We start from the raw sequence: 10000 nt of genomic DNA on the forward strand, positions 1-10000 counted from the left end.
AACCCGGATCCCAAAAACGCTATTTACCCATTGCACAAGTTAACTGCTGAATGATACAGGACTCCTTAAAACATATCTCTAACATATAAGGGTAAATATCCAGGTCATGCATCTAGTTTGTTGAATGGTTCAAATCAAAGTATGAAGACCACAGCTAGCAGCAGGCCGAAATAGCTCAGTTGGGAGAGCGTTAGACTGAAGATCTAAAGGTCCCTGTTTCAATCCCGGTTTTCGGCACAGTTGAGAGGTTCCTTGCTTTCAACAAAATAGGTCTTGAAATCTGCTGCAGTACTTTTTTCTCTATTCATCAAATTTTTTCCAACTGATATACAACACAAGCAATTTAACATAGACTTTGCTTTCTGTCCTCCTTCTAAACTTGCTTCCACATTTCTTGCCTTCAGGTTAGACTATGAATGTTTCCCATTTCATGCTTTTTTGTAAAGTAAACTCTTGTCTGCATTACCTTCAACTTCCCCTTGAACACAGATGTCAGTAGTCAGATGACATTGCTTACCTACTCAGGCCACATACGTCTGGGTAATATAGTGCTAGTCCATTCAGAGTTAAAAAAACTTTACCTAACCCGGATCCCAAAAACGCTATTTACCCATTGCACAAGTTAACTGCTGAATGATACAGGACTCCTTAAAACATATCTCTAACATATAAGGGTAAATATCCAGGTCATGCATCTAGTTTGTTGAATGGTTCAAATCAAAGTATGAAGACCACTGCTTGCAGCAGGCTGAAATAGCTCAGTTGGGAGAGCGTTAGACTGAAGATCTAAAGGTCCCTGGTTCAATCCCGGGTTTCGGCACAGTTGAGAGGTTCCTTGCTTCTGACAAAAGAGGTCTTGGAATCTGCTGCAGTACTTTTTTCTCTATTCATCAAATTTTTTCCAACTGATATACAACACAAGTAATTTAACATAGACTTTGCTTTCTGTCCTCATTCTAAACTTGCTTGCACATTTCTTGCCTTCAGGTTAGACTATGAATGTTTCCCATTTCATGCTTTTTTGTAATGTAAACTCTTGTCTGCATTACCTTCAACTTCCCCTTGAACACAGATGTCAGTAGTCAGATGACGTTGCTTACCTACTCAGGCCACATACGTCTGGGTAATATAGTGCTAGTCCATTCAGAGTTAAAAAAACGCTACCTAACCCGGATCCCAAAAACGCTATTTACCCATTGCACAAGTTAACTGCTGAATGATACAGGACTCCTTAAAACACATCTCTAACATATAAGGGTAAATATCCAGGTCATGCATCTAGTTTGTTGAATGGTTCAAATCAAAGTATGAAGACCACAGCTAGCAGCAGGCCGAAATAGCTCAGTTGGGAGAGCGTTAGACTGAAGATCTAAAGGTCCCTGTTTCAATCCCGGTTTTCGGCACAGTTGAGAGGTTCCTTGCTTTCAACAAAATAGGTCTTGAAATCTGCTGCAGTACTTTTTTCTCTATTCATCAAATTTTTTCCGACTGATATACAACACAAGCAATTTAACATAGACTTTGCTTTCTGTCCTCCTTCTAAACTTGCTTCCACATTTCTTGCCTTCAGGTTAGACTATGAATGTTTCCCATTTCATGCTTTTTTGTAAAGTAAACTCTTGTCTGCATTACCTTCAACTTCCCCTTGAACACAGATGTCAGTAGTCAGATGACATTGCTTACCTACTCAGGCCACATACGTCTGGGTAATATAGTGCTAGTCCATTCAGAGTTAAAAAAACGTTACCTAACCCGGATCCCAAAAACGCTATTTACCCATTGCACAAGTTAACTGCTGAATGATACAGGACTCCTTAAAACATATCTCTAACATATAAGGGTAAATATCCAGGTCATGCATCTAGTTTGTTGAATGGTTCAAATCAAAGTATGAAGACCACTGCTAGCAGCAGGCCGAAATAGCTCAGTTGGGAGAGCGTTAGACTGAAGATCTAAAGGTCCCTGCTTCAATCCCGGGTTTCTGCACAGTTGAGAAGTTCCATGCTTCTAACAAAATAGGTCTTGGAATCAGCTGTAGTACTTTTTTCTCTATTCATAACATTTTTTTCCAACTGATATACAACACAAGCAATTTAACATAGACTTTACTTTCTGTCCTCCTTTAAACTTGCTTCGACATTTCTTGCCTTCAGGTTACACTATGAATGTTTCCCATTTCATGCTTTTTTGTAAAGTAAACTCTTGTCTGCATTACCTTCAACTTCCCCTTGAACACAGATGTCAGTAGTCAGATGACATTGCTTACCTACTCAGGCCACATACGTCTGGGTAATATAGTGCTAGTCCATTCAGAGTTAAAAAAACGCTACCTAACCCGGATCCCAAAAACGCTATTTACCCATTGCACAAGTTAACTGCTGACTGATACAGGACTCCTTAAAACATATCTCTAACATATAAGGGTAAATATCCAGGTCATGCATCTAGTTTGTTGAATGGTTCAAATCAAAGTATGAAGACCTCAGCTAGCAGCAGGTCGAAATAGCTCAGTTGGGAGAGCGTTAGACTGAAGATCTAAAGGTCCCTGGTTCAATCCCGGGTTTCGGCACAGTTGAGAGGTTCCTTGCTTCTAACAAAATAGGTCTTGGAATCATCTGTAGTACTTTTTTCTCTATTCATCAAATTTCTTTCAACTGAAATAAAACACAAGCAATTTAACATAGACTTTGCTTTCTGTCCTCCTTCTAAACTTGCTTCCACATTTCTTGCCTTCAGGTTAGACTATGAATGTTTCCCATTTCATGCTTTTTTGTAATGTAAACTCTTGTCTGCATTACCTTCAATTTCCCCTTGAACACAGATGTCAGTAGTCAGATGACGTTGCTTACCTACTCAGGCCACATACGTCTGGGTAATATAGTACTAGTCCATTCAGAGTTAAAAAAACGCTACCTAACCCGGATCCCAAAAATGCTATTTACTCATTGCACAAGTTAACTGCTGAATGATACAGGACTCCTTAAAACATATCTCTAACATATAAGGGTAAATATCCAGGTCATGCATCTAGTTTGTTGAATGGTTCAAATCAAAGTATGAAGACCACAGCTAGCAGCAGGCCGAAATAGCTCAGTTGGGAGAGCATTAGACTGAAGATCTAAAGGTCCCTGGTTCAATCCCGGGTTTCGGCACAGTTGAGAGGTTCCTTGCTTCTAACAAAATAGGTCTTGGAATCAGCTGTAGTACTTTTTTATCTATTCATCAAATTTTTTCCAACTGATATACAACACAAGCAATTTAACATAGACTTTGCTTTCTGTCCTCCTTCTAAACTTGCTTCCACATTTCTTGCCTTCAGGTTAGACTATGAATGTTTCCCATTTCATGCTTTTTTGTAATGTAAACTCTTGTCTGCATTACCTTCAACTTCCCCTTGAACACAGATGTCAGTAGTCAGATGACGTTGCTTACCTACTCAGGCCACATACGTCTGGGTAATATAGTGCTAGTCCATTCAGAGTTAAAAAAACGCTACCTAACCCGGATCCCAAAAATGCTATTTACCCATTGCACAAGTTAACTGCTGAATGATACAGGACTCCTTAAAACATATCTCTAACATATAAGGGTAAATATCCAGGTCATGCATCTAGTTTGTTGAATGGTTCAAATCAAAGTATGAAGACCACAGCTAGCAGCAGGCCGAAATATCTCAGTTGGGAGAGCGTTAGACGGAAGATCTAAAGGTCCCTGTTTCAATCCCGGTTTTCGGCACAGTTGAGAGGTTCCTTGCTTTCAACAAAATAGGTCTTGAAATCTGCTGCAGTACTTTTTTCTCTATTCATCAAATTTTTTCGAACTGATATACAACACAAGCAATTTAACATAGACTTTGCTTTCTGTCCTCCTTCTAAACTTGCTTCCACATTTCTTGCCTTCAGGTTAGACTATGAATGTTTCCCATTTCATGCTTTTTTGTAAAGTAAACTCTTGTCTGCATTACCTTCAACTTCCCCTTGAACACAGATGTCAGTAGTCAGATGACATTGCTTACCTACTCAGGCCACATACGTCTGGGTAATATAGTGCTAGTCCATTCAGAGTTAAAAAAACGTTACCTAACCCGGATCGTAAAAAACATATTTACCCATTGCAAAAGTTAACTGCTGAATGATACAGGACTCCTTAAAACATATCTCTAACATATAAGGGTAAATATCCAGGTCATGCATCTAGTTTGTTGAATGGTTCAAATCAAAGTATGAAGACCTCAGCTAGCGGCAGGCCGAAATAGCTCAGTTGGGAGAGCGTTAGACTGAAGAGCTAAAGGTCTCTGGTTCAATCCCGGGTTTCGGCACAGTTGAGAGGTTCCTTGCTTCTAACAAAATAGGTCTTGGAATCAGCTGTAGTACTTTTTTCTCTATTCATCAAATTCTTTCCAACTGATATACAACACAAGCAATTTAACATAGACTTTGCTTTGTGTCCTCCTTCTAAACTTGCTTCCACATTTTTTGCCTTCAGGTTAGACTATGAATGTTTCCCATTTCATGCTTTTTTGTAATGTAAACTCTTGTCTGCCTTACCTTCAACTTCCCCTTGAACACAGATGTCAGTAGTCAGATGACGTTGCTTACCTACTCAGGCCACATACGTCTGGGTAATATAGTGCTAGTCCATTCAGAGTTAAAAAAACGCTACCTAACCCGGATCCCAAAACTCTATTTACCCATTGCACAAGTTAACTGCTGAATGATACAGGACTCCTTAAAACATATCTCTAACATATAAGGGTAAACATCCAGGTCATGCATCTAGTTTGTTGAATGGTTCAAATCAAAGTATGAAGACCACAGCTAGCAGCAGGCCGAAATAGCTCAGTTGGGAGAGCGTTAGACTGAAGATCTAAAGGTCCCTGGTTCAATCCCTGGGTTCGGCACAGTTGAGAGGTTCCTTGCTTCTAACAAAATAGGTCTTGGAATCAGCTGTAGTACTTTTTTGACTATTCATCAAATTTTTTCTAACTGATATACAACACAAGCAATTTAACATAGACTTTGCTTTGTGTCCTCCTTCTAACCTTGCTTCCACATTTCTTGCCTTCAGGTTAGACTATGAATGTTTACCATTTCATGCTTTTTTGTAATGTAAACTCTTGTCTGCATTACCTTCAACTTCCCCTTGAACACAGATGTCAGTAGTCAGATGACATTGCTTACCTTCTCAGGACACATACGTCTGGGTAATATAGTGCTAGTCCATTCAGAGTTAAAAAAACGTTACCTAACCCGGATCCCAAAAACGCTATTTACCCATTGCACAAGTTAACTGCTGAATGATACAGGACTCCTTAAAACATATCTCTAACATATAAGGGTAAACATCCAGGTCATGCATCTAGTTTGTTGAATGGTTCAAATCAAAGTATGAAGACCACAGCTAGCAGCAGGCCGAAATAGCTCAGTTGGGAGAGCGTTAGACTGAAGATCTAAAGGTCCCTGGTTCAATCCCTGGGTTCGGCACAGTTGAGAGGTTCCTTGCTTCTAACAAAATAGGTCTTGGAATCAGCTGTAGTACTTTTTTGACTATTCATCAAATTTTTTCTAACTGATATACAACACAAGCAATTTAACATAGACTTTGCTTTGTGTCCTCCTTCTAACCTTGCTTCCACATTTCTTGCCTTCAGGTTAGACTATGAATGTTTCCCATTTCATGCTTTTTTGTAATGTAAACTCTTGTCTGCATTACCTTCAACTTCCCCTTGAACACAGATGTCAGTAGTCAGATGACATTGCTTACCTTCTCAGGACACATACGTCTGGGTAATATAGTGCTAGTCCATTCAGAGTTAAAAAAACGTTACCTAACCCGGATCCCAAAAACGCTATTTACCCATTGCACAAGTTAACTGCTGAATGATACAGGACTCCTTAAAACATATCTCTAACATATAAGTGTAAATATCCAGGTCATGCATCTAGTTTGTTGAATGGTTCAAATCAAAGTATGAAGACCACAGCTAGCAGCAGGCCGAAATAGCTCAGTTGGGAGAGCGTTAGACTGAAGATCTAAAGGTCCCTGGTTCAATCCCGGGTTTCGGCACAGTTGAGAGGTTCCTTGCTTCTGACAAAATAGGTCTTGGAATCAGCTGTAGTACTTTTTTCTCTATTCATCAAATTTTTTCCAACTGATATACAACACAAGCAATTTAACATAGACTTTGCTTTGTGTCCTCCTTCTAAACTTGCTTCCACATTTCTTGCCTTCAGGTTAGACTATGAATGTTTCCCATTTCATGCTTTTTTGTAATGTAAACTCTTGTCTGCATTACCTTCAACTTCCCCTTGAACACAGATGTCAGTAGTCAGATGACGTTGCTTACCTACTCAGGCCACATACGTCTGGGTAATATAGTGCTAGTCCATTCAGAGTTAAAAAAACGCTATCTAACTAGGATCCCAAAAACGCTATTTACCCATTGCACAAGTTAACTGCAGAATGATACAGGACTCCTTAAAACATATCTCTAACATATAAGGGTAAATATCCAGGTCATGCATCTAGTTTGTTGAATGGTTCAAATCAAAGTATGAAGACCACAGCTAGCAGCAGGCCGAAATAGCTCAGTTGGGAGAGCGTTAGACTGAAGATCTAAAGGTCCCTGTTTCAATCCCGGTTTTCGGCACAGTTAAGAGGTTCCTTGCTTTCAACAAAATAGGTCTTGAAATCTGCTGCAGTACTTTTTTCTCTATTCATCAAATTTTTTCCAACTGATATACAACACAAGCAATTTAACATAGACTTTGCTTTCTGTCCTCCTTCTAAACTTGCTTCCACATTTCTTGCCTTCAGGTTAGACTATGAATGTTTCCCATTTCATGCTTTTTTGTAAAGTAAACTCTTGTCTGCATTACCTTCAACTTCCCCTTCAACACAGATGTCAGTAGTCAGATGACATTGCTTACCTACTCAGGCCACATACGTCTGGGTAATATAGTGCTAGTCCATTCAGAGTTAAAAAAACGTTACCTAACCCGGATCCCAAAAACGCTATTTACCCATTGCACAAGTTAACTGCTGAATGATACAGGACTCCTTAAAACATATCTCTAACATATACGGGTAAATATCCAGGTCATGCATCTAGTTTGTTGAATGGTTCAAATCAAAGTATGAAGACCACTGCTAGCAGCAGGCCGAAATAGCTCAGTTGGGAGAGCGTTAGACTGAAGATCTAAAGGTCCCTGGTTCAATCCCGGGTTTCGGCACAGTTGAGAGCTTCCTTGCTTCTGACAAAAGAGGTCTTGGAATCTGCTGCAGTACTTTTTTCTCTATTCATCAAATTTTTTCCAAATGATATACAACACAAGTAATTTAACATAGACTTTGCTTTCTGTCCTCATTCTAAACTTGCTTCCACATTTCTTGCCTTCAGGTTAGACTATGAATGTTTCCCATTTCATGCTTTTTTGTAAAGTAACCTCTTGTCTGCCTTACCTTCAACTTCCCCTTGAACACAGATGTCAGTAGTCAGATGACATTGCTTACCTACTCAGGCCAAATACGTCTGGGTAATATAGTGCTAGTCCATTCAGAGTTAAAAAAACGCTACCTAACCCGGATCCCAAAAACGCTATTTACCCATTGCACAAGTTAACTGCTGAATGATACAGGACTCCTTAAAACATATCTCTAACATATAAGGGTAAATATCCAGGTCATGCATCTAGTTTGTTGAATGGTTCAAATCAAAGTATGAAGACCTCAGCTAGCAGCAGGCCGAAATAGCTCAGTTGGGAGAGCGTTAGACTGAAGATCTAAAGGTCCATTCTTCAATCCCGGGTTTCTGCACAGTTGAGAAGTTCCATGCTTCTAACAAAATAGGTCTTGGAATCAGCTGTAGTACTTTTTTCTCTATTCATAACATTTTTTTCCAACTGATATACAACACAAGCAATTTAACATAGACTTTACTTTCTGTCCTCCTTTAAACTTGCTTCCACATTTCTTGCCTTCAGGTTACACTATGAATGTTTCCCATTTCATGCTTTTTTGTAAAGTAAACTCTTGTCTGCATTACCTTCAACTTCCCCTTGAACACAGATGTCAGTAGTCAGATGACATTGCTTACCTACTCAGGCCACATACGTCTGGGTAATATAGTGCTAGTCCATTCAGAGTTAAAAAAATGCTACCTAACCCGGATCCCAAAAACGCTATTTACCCATTGCACAAGTTAACTGCTGAATGATACAGGACTCCTTAAAACATATCTCTAACATATAAGGGTAAATATCCAGGTCATGCATCTAGTTTGTTGAATGGTTCAAATCAAAGTATGAAGACCTCAGCTAGCGGCAGGCCGAAATAGCTCAGTTGGGCGAGTGTTAGACTGAAAAGCTAAAGGTCTCTGGTTCAATCCCCGGGTTTCGGCACAGTTGAGAGGTTCCTTGCTTCTAACAAAATAGGTCTTGGAATCAGCTGTAGTACTTTTTTCTCTATTCATCAAATTCTTTCCAACTGATATACAACACAAGCAATTTAACATAGACTTTGCTTTGTGTCCTCCTTCTAAACTTGCTTCCACATTTCTTGCCTTCAGGTTAGACTATGAATGTTTCCCATTTCATGCTTTTTTGTAATGTAAACTCTTGTCTGCCTTACCTTCAACTTCCCCTTGAACACAGATGTCAGTAGTCAGATGACGTTGCTTACCTACTCAGGCCACATACGTCTGGGTAATAAAGTACTAGTCCATTCAGAGTTAAAAAAACGCTACCTAACCCGGATCCCAAAAATGCTGTTTACTCATTGCACAAGTTAACTGCTGAATGATACAGGACTCCTTAAAACATATCTCTAACATATAAGGGTAAATATCCAGGTCATGCATCTAGTTTGTTGAATGGTTCAAATCAAAGTATGAAGACCACAGCTAGCAGCAGGCCGAAATAGCTCAGTTGTGAGAGCGTTAGACTGAAGATCTAAAGGTCCCTGGTTCAATCCCGGCTTTCGGCACAGTTGAGAGGTTCCTTGCTTCTAACAAAATAGGTCTTGCAATCAGCTGTAGTACTTTTTTATCTATTCATCAAATTTTTTCCAACTGATATACAACACAAGCAATTTAACATAGACTTTGCTTTCTGTCCTCCTTCTAAACTTGCTTCCACATTTCTTGCCTTCAGGTTAGACTATGAATGTTTCCCATTTCATGCTTTTTTGTAATGTAAACTCTTGTCTGCATTACCTTCAACTTCCCCTTGAACACAGATGTCAGTAGTCAGATGACGTTGCTTACCTACTCAGGCCACATACGTCTGGGTAATATAGTGCTAGTCCATTCAGAGTTAAAAAAACGCTACCTAACCCGGATCCCAAAAATGCTATTTACCCATTGCACAAGTTAACTGCTGAATGATACAGGACTCCTTAAAACATATCTCCAACATATAAGGGTAAATATCCAGGTCATGCATCTAGTTTGTTGAATGGTTCAAATCAAAGTATGAAGACCACAGCTAGCAGCAGGCCGAAATATCTCAGTTGGGAGAGCGTTAGACAGAAGATCTAAAGGTCCCTGTTTCAATCCCGGTTTTCGGCACAGTTGAGAGGTTCCTTGCTTTCAACAAAATAGGTCTTGAAATCTGCTGCAGTACTTTTTTCTCTATTCATCAAATTTTTTCAAACTGATATACAACACAAGCAATTTAACATAGACTTTGCTTTCTGTCCTCCTTCTAAACTTGCTTCCACATTTCTTGCCTTCAGGTTAGACTATGAATGTTTCCCATTTCATGCTTTTTTGTAAAGTAAACTCTTGTCTGCATTACCTTCAACTTCCCCTTGAACACAGATGTCAGTAGTCAGATGACATTGCTTACCTACTCAGGCCACATACGTCTGGGTAATATAGTGCTAGTCCATTCAGAGTTAAAAAAACGCTACCTAACCCGGATCCCAAAAACGCTATTTACCCATTGCACAAGTTAACTGCTGAATGATACAGGACTCCTTAAAACATATCTCTAACATATAA

At 39.4% G+C, this 10000-nt stretch overlaps 5 non-coding genes across 5 annotated transcripts; all 5 read left to right on the top strand.

Annotated features, from left to right (window-relative positions):
- Positions 1-747: 747 nt before the first annotated feature.
- TRNAF-GAA (transfer RNA phenylalanine (anticodon GAA)) lies at positions 748-820 on the top strand. The gene has a single exon. It is a non-coding gene; the product is annotated as a tRNA-Phe (tRNA).
- Positions 821-2496: 1676 nt separating this feature from the next.
- On the top strand, positions 2497-2569 carry TRNAF-GAA (transfer RNA phenylalanine (anticodon GAA)). Its single transcript has one exon. It is a non-coding gene; the product is annotated as a tRNA-Phe (tRNA).
- A 510-nt stretch (positions 2570-3079) lies between these two features.
- TRNAF-GAA (transfer RNA phenylalanine (anticodon GAA)) lies at positions 3080-3152 on the top strand. The gene has a single exon. It is a non-coding gene; the product is annotated as a tRNA-Phe (tRNA).
- A 2841-nt stretch (positions 3153-5993) lies between these two features.
- On the top strand, positions 5994-6066 carry TRNAF-GAA (transfer RNA phenylalanine (anticodon GAA)). Its single transcript has one exon. It is a non-coding gene; the product is annotated as a tRNA-Phe (tRNA).
- A 1093-nt stretch (positions 6067-7159) lies between these two features.
- Positions 7160-7232, top strand: TRNAF-GAA (transfer RNA phenylalanine (anticodon GAA)). Its single transcript has one exon. It is a non-coding gene; the product is annotated as a tRNA-Phe (tRNA).
- The last annotated feature ends 2768 nt before the right edge of the window (positions 7233-10000 follow it).

The sequence above is a fragment of the Lissotriton helveticus genome, chromosome 8 (assembly GCF_964261635.1).
Source record: "Lissotriton helveticus chromosome 8, aLisHel1.1, whole genome shotgun sequence".
Lineage (NCBI taxonomy): Eukaryota > Metazoa > Chordata > Amphibia > Caudata > Salamandridae > Lissotriton > Lissotriton helveticus.